The sequence below is a fragment of the Python bivittatus genome, unplaced genomic scaffold (genome assembly GCF_059951505.1).
Source record: "Python bivittatus isolate LINGU-HERP-01145 unplaced genomic scaffold, Pbiv_v1 ctg000330_np1212, whole genome shotgun sequence".
Classification (NCBI taxonomy): domain Eukaryota; kingdom Metazoa; phylum Chordata; class Lepidosauria; order Squamata; family Pythonidae; genus Python; species Python bivittatus.
The window spans coordinates 4526722-4547776 of NW_028277058.1; the positions used below are offsets into that span (position 1 = coordinate 4526722).

Here is a 21055-nt window from a genome sequence, read left to right on the forward strand (position 1 = left end):
AATGCACGTGCAGTGATTTCCAGTAAGAGACATACATGCCAACATTCCCCTTAGTACCCTCAGATGCGTTGTGACTGCAATTCCCATAATTCAAAGGTGGGAATTCTGGAAATTCTGGAAATTCTATTCCCAGAACATGCTGTCCGGGAATTCTGGACCTGCAAAGCCAACACATAAGCACAGGTAAGTCCAGACCAGGGGCATCCACAGGGGGGAGGTAGCACATGTCAATATGATGCAAGACCCATTTAAAAGGGGCAGAACTTTGATCACATAGTCATGGCTTCCATCTTGATTTTTCTCACTGCACCCCTCACAGATCCCCTGGGTTAGACCCCCATCAGCCTATGCTTCTAAGCTCAACCTGTTTCCACAAGGTATATTTAAATAGGTTCTATAAGAGATAAGATCTCCCAGGTCTGTGCTCTGCAAATATTAACCTTTCATTCTTGTGAACCTGCTACACCCAGTAGTTGGGTCTACCCAAATAGCTGATCACATAATCTGTTAGTGGAGTGTTTCACTCCATGCAGTATGATTAAACACTTTCCTACATACATATAATAGTTATTATTATAACTGTGTTAAACTGTTTTTAAAAGCAGAAATTAACAGCAATGTAGGGAAAAAAAGCACAACTGAAATAAAATCAATATCCTTTCTCGTTAGATTTATGCGAAGGGACTATAATCAATGAAAAGTGTATCATGTACTGTAATTTCTTTATTATCCACCAAATTATCCCCATTAAGCACTTGCCACAATTTCTAAGTAGCCATTACAAGCCTAGTTATTCTGTGTGTGTGTGTGTGTGTGAATACATATATATATATACACACACACATACATATATACATACATTTATATATACACACACATACAGGTATATATATGTGTCTCTGTGTATATATATGTGTATGTGTGTGGGTGTGTGTATGTATGTATGGTAGAGAGTAAGAATGCAACTTAACTTGAACATTAAGATTGGACTTTCCCATATTAGATTTAAAATACTTTTTTTTTTCAAATATACAGATCAATAAAGAAAGATAATTACACAAATATCCTACTATGGAGGCATGAAAAATACTCAGATGCCATTCTACTAGTACTTTATGATGTTATCTTTTCAACTCTTGAAAATTCAACACCAATATACATAGGAAGGCTTTACAAAAGGACCTTGCAGTCAGGATATAAATAATTCTAACTGGGGAATGATATGCTTTCATTTATCTCTAAATTGCTATGAAAATATATATTTTTAAGATTAATGAAAGTGTCTGATTAAGTTTTCACAAACTCAGATGATGGCGCTTCTGTTTTTTAAACATGTTCATCTAAGAACTGCTTCTCTCTTATTCATCTGTGAAGCATAATACAATCCCAGTGGCCATTTAATGCTAGTCTAGAGACTTATTATAAGCCATACATCTACTTGAAGCTCAAGTCCTTGTTTAAATAATAAATCTATTACAAACAAGTTAAGCTTCATTGGTGGACAATGTTGAGTTCTCCAGATGTAACTGGGCGTCACCATCAATCATTTCTTGTCAACAAGAATGCAGCCTTTAATTGATACAAAACTCAACATCTGAAGGGTCATTTTTTAAAGAAAAAATGTCACTAATGTTTCTCTACTGAATTAGGCAGAATTTGACTAACAGACTTCCTATCATTTTGTATAAAATATGGTGGGCCATGATGGCCATCTCTCCAGTTGCTATCCATTTAGCTATATGTACTATGTTCATTAGCTGCCTTCCCAAATCTCTTTTCTGTGGAACCTCTATGACTGGGACTAGTTTCTAAAGTGCTCTTGTACCAGTATCTTCTGGCAAGCTTAACAAAACTGTGCAGAAGAACTAATAACCAGATTCCTCCAAAGGTCACTTCATCCTGAGAACATTCTTTGGACTGTTTTCATGGCTAACAAGGTTCACATAGTATTAATCAATTGCATGCTGCTGATGATCAGAGGACTGACTTATTCTTGGAGAATACAAAGTGATGCAACTGGCTGATATGGTAGCACCAGTGGTATTTTGAAAGGCTATATAGAAGGTACTAAACACCTGAGCATAAATAGGCTTGCCCTATGGACAGCAACAGTGCTTGTTTAAAATATGTACATAATATGATTGAATAAAATAAATAATTTTAAGAACTTTGTTTCCCATTTTTTCTCTTTTCCTGCAGAGGCTCAGGCCTTTTGAAAGTACAGTGCCATGTAATATTTACTTATAGTCAAAAACTGGAAATTGCTCTAGTAGCTTCATTTTTTTTTTTAATTTAATCTGCACTCAATTGTTACCAATTCTGCGGCGATTGCCTGGACGAGTCCCTGCAGTTTTCAAGGCAAGGTGTTTCGGAAGTGGTTTGCCATGGCCTCCTTCCTAGAGCAGAGCCCAGCTGGCGAGGGCAGGAGGTGGGGTTTCCGTTGCTTCGCGCCTTTTTCGGGTGTGCATGGCTTCCACGTTACCGGCAACTTGGTCCCGTCTCCTTTGCAAGGTGCCGCCAGCATTTTTCCTCCCACCGGGGTGAGAGTACCCATTTATCTACTCACGTAAGTTTTCGAGCTGATGGGTTGACAGGAGCTGGGGAGGAAGCAGGAGCTCACTCTGCTGCGCAGAGCTGGGCTCAAACTGCTGAAGTGTTGGCCATTTCTGGCCGGCAACTTTCAGCATCATTAAGCCGCTGCGCCACCGCATCCCCCTAGTAGCATCATAGAACTGCATAATCTTTACATGTTGCAGTGTTAATGCCCATTCGTTATGAAAATTAGGTTAATTACACATGTGCAGATTTGCCCTAACCCTCTGGCTCATGAGATACTCTCAAGGTGGCTTTACCTGCATTGAACAATTTGCTGACTTTAGCATATTCTTATATAACCTGCCCACCCCCACCTGTGCTTCTAAGTTTCAGCAACAGACGAAGGCTTGCCATTTTGGTTCAACATAAGTGCTGTTCGGTACAACTGAATGGCCTTAAAAATGTAGACAGCCACTTTAATCTAGGATATGGAACATCAGTTTCTATATACAGACAGTTTTTTCTCCCCCCACCCAATCTTAAAATAGGAAACCAGCTAATTCAATTGATGTTGAAGTTGAATCCTACTTTTAGATTTAAAATTGTATATGTCAGGTCAAAGTGGGTGCTAGGTTGTGTCTTCCACACAGCTGGTCAACTGAAGTTATAGTTCCAGAAGGACTTTGGGAGAGGTTAAAAAACAAACAAAAAAAGTCAAGATGGCAGCCAATTGAAGCTCCGCCCCTTTTTAAATCTCTATTACTGTAGATAGTGGCCTTTGTGGAAGGTATCTAATCATGAGGTAGCTATTGCTTTGCATTTTGGCATTGTTCATTCAAAAGCTTGATTCCTAAAAATGAAGGCTTCTGTAGGGTTTATGGAGTGGTTTATGGGCCTTGTAATATGTGCAGTTTCATTGTTTGCTACAGTAGTGGATGTTATGAGGCAGCTTCCTAACCTAGAAATTCTAGTTCTCAATAATAGCATCTGTGCATGACTGGTGCAGGTCAGAGAAAATGTTTACAAACATTATAAATTGCACTTACAAACTGTCAATACCCCAAAGTACAGTGACTGATCTTAAGGAAAGGAAAGGAAAGGAAAGGAAAGGAAAGGAAAGGAAAGGAAAGGAAAGGAAAGGAAAGGAAAGGAAAGGAAAGGAAAGGAAAGGAAAGGAAAGGCCCAGCTTGGTCTCTGCTTTGTTTTTGCATGCACCAGACTGCAGCTGTGTCTAAATGCTTCAGGATATCAAAGCTTGACTCTTGTTTGAGTCAGTTTGACATAATAATGTTCCTGAATCTCCTGCTGTGAAAGCTGGGTCAGTGTGTATGTCTTAACAACCTCAATAGTGCAGCATGGATAAGTCTATAATGACCCAGGTGAAGGCCTCTTATCAATTTTCAAACTGGTTTACTGTCATGACTGCCCTACAGCTTGAGTAAATGGCAAGGAGGATTTCATGGAAGGGATGGCTGGCCTCTTCCTTGCACGCAATGCATCTAGTCTTTGTGTGCTTGACAGTGTTCTCTAACTACCTGCTGTCTGAGACAAAGCCAGATACCCTCAGAACAGTAGGAAATACCCTCAGTATTTTCTATTCTTCTAAAAAAATTGGTACCAATTTCTTGCCTTTGCACGGTAAGCCATTCTCAGAAGCTGATCTCAAAGTATGACTTGACTTCTTCAGACCAGAATATTTGCCAAATGAGTGGTGATCGTGTTCTTGTTTTATTTATAAATCTTAACTCATCTGTGTTAGAACACTGTGGATCATGGTGAGATTAGTAATGGAAACAGGCTCTCTTACTCTGTCACTGTGAGTATGTGTTTATGTGTTGCGGGGGGGGGGGATTTCTTGATTTTCACTTTATCACATCCACTTGGAATAGGACCTAACATTTTGGAGTCAGTCCAATCTTTAATTCCTCAAAGGAATCTGTCTTGGTTGGGACTGTTGGTCATTGGAATTCTACAACATCAAACACCTCGCCCTTATAACTGTGCTGAAAGGACCTTTCAATTAGGATTTCAGAATTTTTTCATAGATCTTGTATACTTCATTCTATTGGTGTTACAACTGATACATTTTATCAATTAGAACTTGAATTTCTAGCTATGTGACTGATTGGATTTGTTGACATGACTTCTCACTGTCATGTTAGCATGGACAGTTACTTCATATTAATTTCCAACAACCTATGGTCTGGAGACCACTGATGATCTGTGAGAGGAGTATTCTAGATATTCCCTGTTGCAGATGCCAGAATAAAAATAAAAATAGTCTTTAAATGGTCAAAATCTTAGTATATCAACAATTCACACAAAACGTTAGTATTCTTGCTCAAGATCTTACAGGTTTGGGGATGAGAACATTAAAATATCTTGAGATTTGGCAATCTCAAAAAATTCTAGCCATTTTATTTTAGGATGAAAAATATATATTTAAAAGGGGGCCCTATAGATGCCATCTAAGAAATAAATATATGGTATAGTGTTGCAAATGGCCAGCTTTCAATTCCTGACATATTTGGGGGGTCATCAAAAGCTTTTGGTGGCCTTCATAAAGGAAAAAAAGTTAGACTTCCTGAACTAGTTTACAGGTCTATCTACTTAGTCTTTTATACTGATTAGCAGTGAGCGATTAGGATTTCAGATAGTATTATACATATTGTTAACCCCTGAATAGCACCATTTCCCCACTCTGCCATCATTATGTAGCCAAATCTCATTGACTATAATGTCATGACAGAGAGCATTCAGCTCAGAGTATGTCTCCAATTAGCTTATATTAGCTCATGTGTCTAATTTGAAATGCTTACTTGTAATTTTCCTTTATGTAAACATAGGATTCCAGTTCATGTGGAAGCATTTGCAGATATGTAAGGTTCCCTACTGAAGACAATTGCAATATACCCCAGCAAACTGGCTCTTCGTGGACATTTACAAGACAGCCATTTTGGTACAGTGGTTAAAATGCTAGGCCAGAAACCAGAACTCCATGAGTTCTAGACTGCCCTTATGAATGAAATCCAGCTGGATGACTTTGGGGCAGTCACTTTCCCTCAGCCCAATCACTTCACAGGTTTGCTGTTGTGGGGAAAAGAGGAGATGGAAGGATCATGTACCCCACATTAAGTTGCATAAAATAAAGACAGGCTATAAATCTAATAATATATAAATAAATATTCAGTGTGATTTGGAGAGAAGAGGGGCTGGTTCATTGTATGTTAAATTATATACCTGAACAGAGTCAAGTGCTAGCTGGGGCCAAAGTCAGATTTAAGTTGTCCTGGTAATTATTTTGACTTTGGGATAGCATATGACAATCAACAATTTTACCAGTTTGAGAGGATTGAGTAGCAACACTGTGAGTATGAATTAGCCTTTACATACAGCCTATTGTGTGATTTGTGTTATCATGGCAGTTCAGGAAGGACCTCTTATGCTCGAAAAAATTGTAGTTGTTATATGTAGTAACCTCAAATGGAGGTCATATTGCTGACACCTCATGAGAATTTTGTATGGTTCACAACTTCACCAAGTGACCATCTGGGCTGCTGAGAGTTTGACTGATATTTGAAACAAGCAATCTAACAAGTTGTCCTGTTTTAATTGCAATTTCCACAGTTTGGTGTTGTCTGCTTTATTTAGTTCCAGCTTGATCCATATTTATTAAGATAGGCCAATGTAACTTAGTAGTGGGTATATGTTGGATTGACTGCAGGCCAGATACATCCCTCATCCCGGATTGGGTACAACACCTGAGCTTATTCTATTTTTCAGTACAACCCTGTAATCTACCTTCTATATACGCAGCACTAAAAGGCTGCAATAGTTAGTGAAACAGTTATTGAGAAAACATTCTGCACATATAAAAATGCATGAATATGAGTGACACCAACAATAGCTTTTGAGTTTATGTGAAGCTGAATATTGCTCCTGAATTATTAAATGATAGCATGTGTTGCAGATAATAACATGCAGATTTTGCTGTTAAATGTACACCTTGATCAAAGAAAGTGGTTTTCTGATTGTAGCTTTAATCCTGAAGGAAAGAGGTTAGCTCACAGAGGCAGAGCTGGGAAGATTATTCTCTCAACTTCCAATTCATCTATCAAACCTTCTTTTACAAGTCTAGCTTCTGGAAGGTGGTTCTAAATTTCTGCAAAGAAGCACTTAAAAAGCAAAAACCTCTAACCACCATCTTTACTTTATCTGATTGTTGGTGCCTTTTCTTTGGTCATTCATTCATTCATTCATTCATTCATTCATTCATTCATTCATTCATTCATACTTACATACATACATACATACATACATACATACATACACACACACACACACACATATATATATATTCTGTTTGTTTATATACATACATACATACACACAGACAATGGAGCTAATCATACAAACTTCCCATCACATGCTGACCCAGAATGGCTTGCGTTTTAATCAGAGAGGAAAAGAACATCTTTTAAGGCAGCTAAAGTTGGACATGCTTCAATGTTGCCTTTTAATTAAAAGTTCAAATTTCTTGAGAGAGTCTCTGGAAAAGAATGTACCGTAATCTTACACAAGGGCTAGGCTTACAAAACACCACAGTCACATGGCCCTGTTTCCTGTCACACACTGTTAGCATCAATGACATCGACTCTGCCAAGTTCACTTGATCTATGTATAAAAGAGATGCTTGCTTTTTCAGAAGAATTTGCTCAGCAGTGCCCCAAACATCCAAAATTCCTTCCCTGTGAACCTAGTTCCTTTTCTCCAGTTCCTTCCCCGCTGGCATTAATCTGCATGTTAAAGACATTGCAGGGTAAAACAAGCCCCAAATGTTTAAGGAGGGGTGTTGATTTATTTGCTCACATTTAAAATAAAATAACAATAACAGTATTTGATTAGTTTCATTTTGTGTTCTGGCAATTATAACCCATCGAAGGATAACAGCAGCTCCAGAAGGGCATTTTTTGTTGGGAACTGCAGAAGTGAAAGGAAGTATTAATATTTTTTTTCACTAGATAGCATAGCCCTGGAAAATGATTAGGTCATCTTACTGATGACCCTTAAGTAGTAGCTATTTAAAATGAAAAGCCTCTGTAGGTTAGTTGCTTTCACGTTATCAAAGTCATATTTATTTTGGTTTGTAGATTATCCTATCAGCATGAGAGCTATTGCACCATCTTAAGTTTCTTTGCTTTTGGTACTACTTCTGGTACATCTAAGGCAGTTTTGTCCAAACTTGGCCACTTTAAGATGAGTGGACTTCAGCTCCCAGAATTCCCCAGCCAGCCATGCTGGCTGGGGAATTCTGGGAGCTGAAGTCCACTCATCTTAAAGTGGCCAGGTTTGGACAACACTTATCTAAGGCAATGGCCAAGATGGTGGCTTATCTCACCTTCCATCGTAAGGTGCTGATTGGCCAGCAGACTAGGCAGGCTTCAGTACTGATAGGGGCAATTATCAGTATCTGAGAACTCCAAAACAAGCCACGTGACACATAGTTTTGTCCCCTGGGAGTGGGGAATGGTGGCCAGGGCTCTGAAGATAATGCTGAAAGGCTGATTCTGCTGCCTGACAGTACCTGTTGTCTAAGTTTGTTACATTACACTGTTGAATTCTGAATTTTGAGTACCAAAGTTCTGTGAGAAGCTTGAGCTGAGTGAGAGAAGTTCATACTGTAACTCCCCGTATGTCAATATCAACTGTTTAAAAACTGAATTGAAAAAATAATGCTGGAGACTAGCAAACATGGCTAATACATACGTGGTCTGAAGCTTCACAAATAAGCCTACTAGTGTAGTATAGAGCAGTGGTCAGCCTGTCCTTGGGCTTCAAGAGAGACCTAAGATACCTTTTTAAAAGACACTGTACAATGTATGGATAATGAGGTGACATAATTCTGGGCAGATAGAAGTAAAATTGTCTAAGGTTGTTTGAAACTTATGTTTTGTTTATCAGGTATTACTTTAGAGTAGTTTTGGTACCTTCCTCTCTCCCTGCTCTTTTTCTTCCTTCTGTCCATTCACTACATATATTCCACCCCAAATAAGCTTGAATTCTCTCTCTCATTTTGATTTCTCTCTCTCAATCTAGTTCAGGGATTGAACCTGAGATCTTCTAAATGCAAAGCTTGTGCTCTACCACTAAGCTGTAATTTCTCTCCAAAAGATATGAAGCTGACTTATACTGAATCATTGAACTATTTAGTCCAATAATTTAACTATCTGTAACTCTCTAACATCTTGAAGCAGAGATATGGTCAAGCCAGAATATTGAAGCAGATGTAGTAATGGAACAGGAGGGCTATTCATTTTCAGGAGAGCTGGTTTATCATATCTTAATGTAAGTGAAGCAACACACATTATTATCTAAAAGCCTTAGAACATTAAATCTGGAGTCTAAAATTATCAACTGCTCTATTGAACAGAATCTTTTTTCAGCACTGTGCCTCTTTAGATTCTCCTTAATGAAGAAGATTCTCCAAATTACAGGCCACTTCCCATGCTTTACAATATACCCATCACAAATACTCTCATGATGTCTTCACTTTGGCCACGTGAAACTTTGGTAATATTTAGTGGCAAAGATATGCAAAAATTCAGAAAATGTAAGCAAGGGTAAATAGTACAAGACATTCCCTTTGCTCGCTAGGAATACAGTGGCTAGGATTATGATAAAGGAATTGTTGGTTGTGCTGGAACATCTTTGCTTCATCTTTGTAATTATCTTTCCTGCAATAAAACCTGCTTTTATCCTGTAAGACCCAAAAGTGGCTTATCAATAATAAATAAATGATGGAATATGCACTCCAAACAAAGTTCAGTAAACCTAATCATGAATTTTCAGCTAAATAGTTTCAATTAGGAAAAGTTTTAATAAATGGACTTATTTAAAAAAAAAAAAAACTTCAAATGTACTAGCCGTTGGCATGCAAACTCTATACACAAACTGCAGAAAATCATAATTGATCAGCTTGCATCAAGCTCAGTATAGGTTTCTTCAACCCTTGTGATGAAGGTGAAAGAACCCAGACATTTAAGTTGCAAAATGATATGTGAGGTAAAGTGGAAGTGCTTTCAGTCACTGAAACCATGTGGTTACTGTCTCGGTACAACTGTTTGCTAAATAAGCTTGCATGTGACTAAAGGCTTGTGATAAATAATATATCAACATTGTTCTGAAACTGGATGATCTGACAGAGTCTGTTGCATGATAAATTCTTACCCCACCATGTTTCAGTATGCTATGTTTTGACAATATGTTAAAAAACAAAAAAAGAGTTAAGAAATCTATGATACTACGGGTACTCATTAGACTCGGATGTCTAAGGTAGCTAAAAGCAGGAGATCTGTTCAAATGTTAGTAAGGGAAAGCACATGAAATGCCAGTGCAGTTGGAAACTCCATTCCCCTCCTCAGAAGGTGTTTATTCCATGACTGAACAGAATTTACAGAAGCATAGCGGTAAACAGAAATATCTGTGTAATTGAGAACCTCTCCTTTGTAAGACTCTCGGTTGGAAAAGTAGGACCTTGCACCCATAGACCATACCAATGTGACTATTTATCTGTTCAAGGTTTACTTGTAAAGCTTGAAATAGTACAGTCTCTTGAACCCTGGAAGAATTATTATATATTATGTATTTCATCACTGCTGGCTCAAGGGTATATGGAGCCCCTAGGCCACATTGACTGATGGTGCCACCTCCCACTGATACAAAGATTTGCATTTATAGAATAGACTTAGTTTTCAGAAGGAGGGGGCAGTGTTGCACCCCTTAAGCTTTGATGCCGTAGGCCATTGCCTACTTGGCCTTAGCCTAAAGCCATCCCTATCCTCCATGATAATGGTTATCCTCTTGAACAGGTTATCCTCTTAGCCTTTTGAAAATAACGTATGTTTAAGAAATAATTTCTTATACTATACCCTTGACATGTCTTGTAGACATCATTTATGATCATTTCTTCCCCTTTTTGCATCTAATTAAGACTAAACATTTCCCTTAAATCTTGTACAGAAATGTCAGCCCAACAAGGTAGACCAAATGCCATATAGGTCAGGGCTACTTTTATTGCAACAGAATAAAAGTATGCAAGCCTGGATGTGGTTTCTCCTCATTCATTTTATCTTCATGTGAACTAGAGATGGGCTTGTCTGAAATGTTTTCTCAGGTTATTTTCTTGGCCTGGGCTCAAGCACCTCTTATCTGACTGTTGCCTTGGTAGTGACTCTTCCTTCTGTCCTTCAAAGCCATTCTCTAGTCCCTTTACATTATCTTCTGAAGTATTGTTCCTCTCTCTCTCTCTCTCTCTCTCTCTCTCTCTCTCTCTCTCTCTTTATCTATATCTGTCTATCTATCTATCAAATTTCTAGATCACCCAACTCCAAAACAAATCTAGATAGCCTCTTGATGATGATGATGATGATGATGATGATGATGATGATGATACAACACTTGCCAGATGGAACAACCTAACTTTCTTCCACATCACCCCCAACTTAAAGGAGCCTGCTCAAACACCCTAACCCAAGGACTAGATAAAAAACAGGTTTTTAATTATTGCTTGAAGGTGGGCAAGGTAGGGGCTGTATGAGTTTCCTAGAAGAGGAGAACATGGTATAAAGAATACATATCTTTAGCAGCTATTCCCAATCTAGGGTCCCCCATATGTACCAAAAATTCAGGGACTGGAAATTCCAACACATTCAGTTGTTGTCAGATTAGGAAAAGTTGATATAACTATAGGACATTCTTGCCCCATAGCAAGGGGGGGGGTATGTATTTCCAAGGACACATTGCTTTGCATTGACAAAGAAATGCTATGAAAAATTGAGTAACATGGCTCCTATGCTTTGCTGAATATTAGCAGAATACACCTTAGCTTTGCAAAAGCACCTTCAATAGCTAGGATCTTGAGTGAGTTCAAATCTTGAGGGTCAGATGGATTGGATCCTAGCTATTGAAGGAATCTGCTAATGGTCTGGCTGAACCTCTATTCATTACTTTTGAAAAATCCTGGAGAATGGTGAAAAAGTGAAGGGCTGAAAGAAAATGAATGTTATCTCCATCTTCAAAAAGGGGAGAAAAGAGGACCCACGGAACAACAAACCAGTCAGTCATCAACACCTGAGCCACTTCTAGAACAGATCATAAAGAATCTGGTCTGTAAGCACCTGGTAAACAATGCAGTAATTACTATAAGCCTGCAGGAATTTGTCATTAAGGTTGGTTAACTTTCTTAAAGATTATAAGCATGCTGTATACGTACTATATTTTGACTTCTGCAGAACTTTAGATAAAAAATATCCTCATGACATTTTGATTGGCAAACTATGGGTAGGCTGCCCTGTTCTATCCAATGGATTCACAGCTGTAGTTAGTTAATAGTAGTAGTTAGAAAACCTACTCAAAGAGCGGTCATCCATGATTTCTCTCAAACTGGAGAAAGGTATAAAATGCCTTGGGCTTGTATACTTCAACATTTTCATTAATAAAACAGATGAAGTGAATGGATACAGCCAGTAAGTATGGTGATGTTTGGGAAGTAATCTACATAGTATGTGTCTGTTCTTGTACAGAATTCTTGTACACAAGGCATAACTATTACCAATTATAAATATTAACAATTATTGAATAAAATGCTATGGCAAGTTTCTGCCAATCAGATATACAATTATTCAGTTCAGATGTGGCATTTGTCCACATTAGCATGTGCTTGAGAACATTTTGAGTTGGTCTTGTGGATAGCCGTATCTAATGCATATTTAGAAGCCATTTAATAATTCCTTAAGATTTTCTAGCATATATTATTTCTGCACTGTAGCTTACTTTTTCATTTTAGTATCTGTATAAAAAGCTTTTCCCAACTTGTACAGCTACAGTATAAGTTAGGTTGACTTGGGTAATGGTAGTTGTAATTTTATACATGTAGAAGATGCTAAGTTGAAGAAAGTTGGTATAACATCTAACAGCAGTTTCTCTTCAAGTCGTCTGGAAGCATCACCAGCCCTAACATCAATTCTGTAAAATTGCAAAAGGAGAATGATCATACTCTTCTACATACATCTGCATACAATTCCATATAATCTAAGAAACCTGGATCAATTCTGAATGCCCAGGAATGTCAGCTTTTAAAAACAGGTTTCTAGCCTTTGTGATAGGAAAGATACAGGTAGTCCTCACTTACCAATGGTAACTGGGACCAGGAACTCCATTGCTAAGCGACGCAGTCATAACACATGATGTCACGTGACCATGCCAACTTACAACAGCAGTTCCGGTGACATGCTGTCATTAAGTGAATCCCTCATGGTCACAGCATCCTGTGGTCACATGATTGCCATTTGCGATCTCCTGCCAGCTTCCCCATTTACTTTGCTTGTCGGAAGCCAGCAGGGAAAGTTGCAAATGGTGATCATGTGACTGCAGGATGCTGCAATGTCATAATTACAAGCACCTGAATTGTAATCACATCACTGCAGGGATGCTACGACAGCTACAACTATGAGGACCCATCGTAAGTCCCCCTCATTCAGCCCCATCATAACTTCGAATGGTCCCTGAATGAGTGGACATTAAGCAAGTTCAGGTATCCTCACCTTAATGCTGTCCAGAAACATGAGATATAGACACTTTCTGTTATCCATCCAAATCTTGAAATTTTCATGGAAGAGAACAGATATATTAATAAACTAGAATCATGGCTATAAGTAGCTACAAAAATAACAATGGCTACTGGGGCAGTAGATAGTCCATTTCATTAGCTTTGGGGAGATTTCACATGTGTGTTCAAGTACATTCTTACTCTTATACACAGGCTCAATTGTTTTAAGAGCCCAAGGGTGGCTATTAGACACAAGGAAGAAGAAAATTGGCTTCATCCACTCTCCTAACTAGTGAAATCCCTCAGACTATGGCAAGCACAAAGCACTAATCTAAAATTAGCATCACTGTATGGAAAAACACGGTGCAAGATTACAAGAGGAACAGTTATTTGTACCTTAACCAGAACTCTAGACAGCAATCTGGGCACTTTTTGATATGTATGTGCAAGTGTGCGTATATCTATACACTGTAGCAGCTTAGTTCATGTTTCTGTGTGTCTTGTTTGCTTTGCTAAAGCGTAAGAATTCCTAATCTGACAAGCTTAATAGGGGAGAAGCAAGGGTACAAAAAAATACAGTGACGAACATGAACTCTACTACATGACCAGCATCCAGTGTGTGCAGCCATTTTTGTTCCCAAGGAAGAATAGAGCATGAGCCTATGCCGTATTTAATTCATTTGCATTTGCTGTGAACTCTTTGGTTTTAGAAACAAAGACTGCATGCAAAAGGATGTTTTTGAGTCTGGGGGAATGCGATAGCCAAGCAGTCTGCAGGAGCAGCTTATAACCTGCCTTTTGAGTGGCAAGCCATTGTTTGATTAATTGATTGATTAAATGCCATCAAATTGGTGTTGACTATTAGTGACCATATGGATAGATCCTCTCCAGAATGACCTACCTTCAATGTGGCCTTCTAGGTTTCTCAGTGAGGCATTCAAAGCTGCTGGAATCTAATCCTTCCCCCTTGGCCTCCTATTCCCCTTTTTCCTTTCTCTTTTCCAAGCATTATGGAATGACTGGGAGCCTAGTCATTAAAGCTTCAGATGAGGATCCTGGCTTGACTGTTTTATGATCCATTTGTTTGTTTCAGATCCCTGGTATCTTTAAAAGTCTTCTCCAACAACAAAGTTCAAATGCATCATTACTTCCTCTATAATGCTTCTTCAAATTCCAGCTCTACATCCATAGGAAAAACCACTGCCTTGCCAGTTCCAATCTCTGTAGGTATAGGCACATCATGGCCTTCGAATATGGTTTCCAAGGGCTTCATTGCAGCTCTACCAAGTGCAAATCTGTGGTGTATTTCTTGCATGTGGATCCTCTGATGTTGATGATCAATCCCAAAAGGCAAACACTATCCACTGCTTCAGTGCTTCCTCACTGGTACTGAGGCTGGTTGCTGTACCTAGTGGCCTTAGTTTAGTCTTCTTTACATTTAATCATAGTCTCATACTAGGGCTTGCAGGTCATCCACATCCTCAGCAATCAAAGCTGTTTCATCAGGGTGGCATAGCGTGGCAAGCTGTACCAGCAATATATTGTCATCATCCTGCTTAGGAGTTCTCCACACCATTGCAAACTTCTAAAAAAGAGTTTCTGGTGATACAGAGAAAAATGTATGGTTCATGTATTGAGCCAGTGCCATGAAGGGCGCTAGTGCAGAGAGTTATTTACTGTAGTTTGTCCCTGGGGTCTGTTTTGCTCACCTTCTTAGGTGGAGAATATCAACACAGGGTTTGATATTTGTATGAGACTTTGTGTTCAGACTTCTAGAAAGTATTGGGTGTTTGTTACTTTCTGCACAAGTGAGGAATGAGCATAAAATTGGTTGTAGAATATAATTCTTTGTTCTCTTTCTTTTCTTTTTCTTTTAAAGACAATACTTCTAGTCCTTATGGTAACAATGGGAACTTCTGTGCAGTACAGTATGTCCAAAATGCATTATACCTACTGTGTATTGCCATAATGTGAAATCTTATTAATTAATTTGCAATACAATTACAAGACTAATGGAGGACATGGTCTAATACATTTTATAGTAATGGATAGAAGAAAGAAATGTCAGCATGTTCAGCTTTACTCAGTCAGTTTGCTAGTCAAAGACAGTATTGTTCCTGCTCCATCATTACTGTAATTCTTGTAGGTCAATCTTTATTCACCTTCAAAAACCAGAACTGGAATGAAAAATGGAATGAAACCTAGATATACCTTAAGCATATTTCTTATGCAGTTTATAATATATGCTGATATTTTATAATCAAGGCATCACCTCTTTCCATGCCCCCCCCCACATATCCAAATCTTTATGCCAATCAATCATGCTAATTAACAAGGTCATATATTACTGACACAGCAGTAAATTCCCACATATATCACATATGGTGATTTCAGCTATTAAATTGTGTTGTCAAAGGTAAGGTGTTTAAGGGGCTGGGCATTTCCAAAATTTAGCCATAGCACTGAAACTCGATTCTACTGAAATCTGACTACAATCAGGGCCTTACTGTTTGGACTCTACATTGTATTTGCTGATATTATATCAATAAGAAATTCTAGGGTCTTTATTATGGCACTCTTTATTATGGCATTCTTGGAATGGAACTTGGGGCCTACCAAAAACTCACTTCCATTTCCCCACTTCATCACTGACATTCAACTCACAATAGATGTCAGCCCCATCAGGTAGAGGAGACCATGAAATAAACTCCACAGTAAGGCTAAAACTACTTTAATTGGGACTGGCTATCTCAATGAAACAAAATCTTGCAAGTTTGATTGTGCCATATCTCCTCCTCCTCCTCCTCCTCCTTATAGTTCAGTAAATTAGGGTGGCATTTATCCAAGCTGCTTTCGAATATTATCAGGATATTCTGGGCTTAAAACATGTTTCAGTCTGTTTTGTTTAAGCAACAGCTTCTGCATATCTCTGTCAAGGTCATCTTCCTTATTCTCTACAATAGGCCTATGATTTATAGCTGTCTCCTCTTTTTCATTAGTTTTAGACCAATAGGTCTATATTAGTTTGGCAAAAGGAATAACCTTGGTTCATACCACACTAGCTGAACTTTAATTAAACAATTGAGTTTATTAACAAAATACTCAGGGATATGTACTCCATTTAATATAAATAAGGAAGGAATATTTGTTCCAACTTTGAAGTCTTCTGTAGCTGTTACCATTGGCAAGTGACTACTATAAGCCAGCAGAGTGCCTGAATGAGCAGCGTGAACTCAGCAAGTTAAAAACTTGGCAATCTGACTGGTTCCTGAAGTAAAAGTGGGTCAAAAGATTCCATGCAAAACAGTTTTCAAGCACATTCACTAAAGAATTTGCTAGGACTTTCTTTGGCCTCACCCGGTTACTGGACTAAACAAAATGGAAGCCAGTCTGCTAAATGATGTTTGCATCTTGAGTGACTCCAGCTATTGTCCAAGCTTAAAATTGAAAATAACTCTTTACTGAATCTGCACAAATCTATAGTCATTAGATCAGTGTTTCTCAACCTTAGCAACTTTAAGATATGTGGAAACACTGCACTAGATGGTAGCAAAGAAATACAGAAAAGGCTCTTTGCTATTAGTGGCCAGACACAGCTAACCTAATTTTTGTGGTTCCCTTTGTTAACAGTAGCAAAGAGCAAATGAGCCAGTTTGGTCTAGTGGTTAAGGCACCAGGCTCGAAATCAAGAGACTGTGAGTTCTAGTCTCACCTTGGGCATGAGAGCAGGCTGGGTGACTTTGGACCAGTCCCTCTCTCTCAGCCCAACCCACGTCACAAGGTTGTTGTTGTTGTGGGTAAAATAGAAGGAGGAAGGAGTACTAAGTATGTTCTCTTTTTATCACCACCAAAATCTTGGTAGATAGGTTAGAGAGAAAGTTCTGCAGTCTTTGAAAGAGAACTTATTACAAAGGTGATTAGCAATTTACACTAGCAATTTACAGCATCATCCTTCTACCATTGGGGCATGATAAATCCTGCTTGCATGAATCATCTGTCACCACAGGAATAGCTGGACGATGCTATAAATTGCTAGTGTAGATAGCCTCGTAGCTGTCTTATTAGATCACTAGATCACTAGAAGCAGGAGTTCTACATACAAAGGCAAAACCTTTAAGTGGTTTAAAGCCATGCTCAGTCTCAATGTGAAAAAGAATATCTCTCCTAACTGAGATTAAGGGAACACTCTTGAGACACAGAGTAGGCCCAGAACATTGCTGAGGCTAAAGAAATGGGAAGGTTGGCAGAACCATGTTTTCTTGTAAGAGACAATCTTTCCGTATTGGACTCCCGTGTAAGAGAAGGGGATATATAGATCATCCAGTGCATATCAGATTGAGTGAAGTTAAAATCCTATGGATGTGCTTAGAATAAATCCATGGAGCACTCTTGAATTGACCTGGCAAGTTAACACAAATAGGATCAGATTGTAGGACTCTTTCTTGCCATTTTTTTTTATAAGAGGGTGTTTCTACTTGGAAAATGTTAGTTTTGAAGATTGTTTCTTGAATGACAGAGGTATTGATGGGATGTTACAGTTTTTGGACTTGATCTATCCAGACAAATCATATTCCAAGGTAATGGCTTATTTAGCATTCCAATTGCCACTTAGAGGCTGATATAAAATGTAAAGTAAATGCAGAATATGAGAAAATGAGCCGTATGTTGATTATCCATCCTTTTATTGCTCTCTGGGTCAATATTACTTTTAATTTTTTTTCAAACCATAAACACTTTTCTTTGCTTTCAGAAAGAGAGAGCTATCAATTTCACTGGTGGCACTTCTTTCAAAGAGAAAAATCATCACCTTCAATCCAAAATTCACATGAGACTAATATGACTATACATCATGCTGTCTTGGACCAAGCTAGTAAGATTTCAATGCTAAGGACAGAGATAAAAGAAATTCAATTAAGTAATTGCAGAACAAAATGTGCTCTCAATTGCTGAGCTTGGCAATCCTGGCTTTAAAAAAAGTTAACTTTTTAAAAAACAACAACTAATCACTTCATAACAATTTATTGCAATTTAATGTCTCTAAACTCAAGAATTCAAGGTTTGATTTTTTTTTTCTATCCTTCTTTCCCACTTTCCTGTCTTTCTTTTTTTCTGAAAAAGGAACATAATCATTTCTACTTAATGGCTCCTGAGAAAGTTAATTTAATACTCATGATGGCCCATGTACTTAACAGGCTCGGTGATTTAATTAGAATCAAGCAGCTTTGAAAAATTCTGCATTGCTAAGCAAAACTTCTCCTTTCTTGTATTTTTTTTCCCCCTCTTAAAACCAAATGGGAAAATAATCATTCTCTATTTTGTTGAGCTGATGGAGAAGTGCATTAATTTCAAGTGCTAATAAAATAAAATATAACCAAATTAAAATGGAAATTAGGACATAGACAGTTCTAAAGCATCACTGAATATGTGCTTGATAGATATATGCTTTAACTTTGTTATAAGATAGTTTGGGCTGTAGACACCAGCAATACATGTGACCACCAGAATGTGCAGCCCTGAGATTCTCCCCCAAACCTGACACTTTGCACTGTGGCAATGTTTCTGGCTGGGGAATTCTGGGAGTTGAAGTCCACACATTTTAAAGTTGCTGAGGTTGAGAAACACTGCTCTATGGTGTTGCACTCTAAGCAGCTTACTAGACTTCTGTAATATTCAAATAACTGGACGTTTCTAAAACCAGAGACAAGGATAAATTATTTTACTTAGGTCGCAGGCCATGCAATGAATTTGATTTTGCTGAAGTGTTACACTTTTACGGATATTTACGTGTATTGTGAAACTGCCTAGAATCTTAGGAAGAAGCTGCATATAAATCAATGCATAAATAAATATATAGGTATCTATCAGTTAATTCAATAAATGTGCTGCCATGTTTTCCATGCAATTATTTACCCTTATTTGGCAAGGCCAGAGTAAAATGTTAGTTTTCCCTTACATTTTTAAACTTAATTGCATGGAAAACCTGGCACCACATTTATTGAATTAACTGATAGATACCTCTATACATATTTTGCTCTTATTTATACTTCTAGTAGGTTACATATACATTCCACACATTGTATATAGAAGTGTGACACCTGCATACATTTATTGGGGCATACAATTTTTTTTTTAAAAAATACCCAGGGTTGGAAATTGACAGTCCTAGGTTAACAAGATTCAAAGGTGGGAATTGCTTTAATTTGTGCGTGTGTGTGTGTGTGTGCACATGTGCATGTTTGCACATGAGTGTGATTATACCCCCTCATCGGGGAATGGTTTTTTAAAATTTATTTGGGAGGTTGTCTTTCAGGTAACATTACTAAACTATTAGTAACAGTTTACAGGTTTCTGAAAGCTGAATAAAGAGAATAATTTTATTTGTCTGAAAAATGCACATGTCTCTCTCTCTCTGTGTATACTTATAGGTGTTGTCCAGACTAATAGGACATTACTGCTTTTTGTACAATATTTAAAATCAGAGCTAAGATTTTCCAATATTGCCAAAGGTCTCTGAGAAACTGCAAGTATTGTTTTATCTTCCTGTTATGAATAATAATCTTGTTCCTATTTTTGTTTTATCAAAACATTTGATAGAAAACGGACAGAAGAGTAACCCACTCATGCCCTCATTTTAGAGTTTACTTATGGCCAAAGGTAAGTGAAACACACATACACACAATGCACTGAATGTGATTTGAAAAAGACTGTAATTACTGCAGCTATTGTTGGAATACTGTTAAAAAAAGCTGTTTAAGATGGAACTAATTAATTGCAACCATTTTAAAAATGTTCAGTGTAACCATTCTGTTCCATTTTTATTTGTTTCTATATTTACTTATGTTTTTTGGTGGTGTTATTTCCCCCCCCCCCTTCTCCTCTATTTACAATTTTGTTTTTAATTTCAATGGTGCTTACCATGAGAGCTCTAACTGGTAGTATGTTTTTACTGGATTGCTATAAACTGCTATGACTTTTTATTGATTCAGCAGTGTACAAATAGAATTTTTTAAAATAACAACCTGCTGTTACAAAGTCTTATGAGGATGTGAAAAACGCACGGTTGGTTTTTGCTGATTCCTCAAAAGATAGCAGTTGTTATCCTACAAACTTTTGGGTGTTTCTTTTTACAGCTGTCTCTACAAAACTCCACTTTACCACTAGGTTTGCACAAACTCACATTTCTGGAAAGAACACTTTGATCTTTTTCATACAATTAATGCTACAAATATGTTGGGCATTTAAGGGAAACACTCACTTTCCAATAATTTCTTTTCATAGATATGCTGTTGTTATGCAGTAGATCCTGTGTTTTGAATGCAGCTTGCTTAATCCTGGTATTTGGGGCTACCTTTAAAATTAGCAACAGCTATAGAACTATATGGCAAACAGACAAAACTTCACAGCTGCAAATCAGCTATACCCGCGCCTTGCAGAAAATGATAATATACCTTCTTTTGTCAAGGCGTACATCGTGCTGATTAACCTACACCTCCTTCTGATGAAGTTTAAACTCCTGCTGACAGAAACAACCGACTAAACAAATCACTTCATTGAACTTGTACCTTTTACCATGCTAAATTTTCCAGAATTTAAATGACACCCAAGTAATGGACGTTGATTCCAAGGTGAATCAAATATGCAGTTATTAATGCTCCATAGTTTCAGGAACTGGATGGTGCTGGACAATTGAACTAACTTGAAGTGCTACTCAACAGTATAAATTAGCTCAGTTTAATGGACAGGCAAATATCCAAGACACCACACTGCATGTGTCTCCTCTTTTCATTGCCCCCCCCCCCATGATTTTATTTTCTTCTTTAATGCCCACTTGGGAGAGGAATTTTGGAAGGGAAAGTGTTCACTGCATGAACAGAAATTCCACTCCAGATTGGGTCCACAAACATAATTTGGATT

The 21055-nt window shown here is 37.9% G+C and overlaps 1 long non-coding RNA gene across 1 annotated transcript in view; it reads left to right on the forward strand.

Moving 5' to 3' along the window:
- The first annotated feature begins 19734 nt into the window (after positions 1-19734).
- Positions 19735-21055, forward strand: part of LOC148215883 (uncharacterized) — a 51463-nt gene continuing 50142 nt past the window's right edge. Inside the window, exon 1 of the long non-coding RNA XR_015796308.1 lies at positions 19735-19795. This is a non-coding gene — a long non-coding RNA (uncharacterized LOC148215883). The remainder of the gene's footprint in view (positions 19796-21055) is intronic.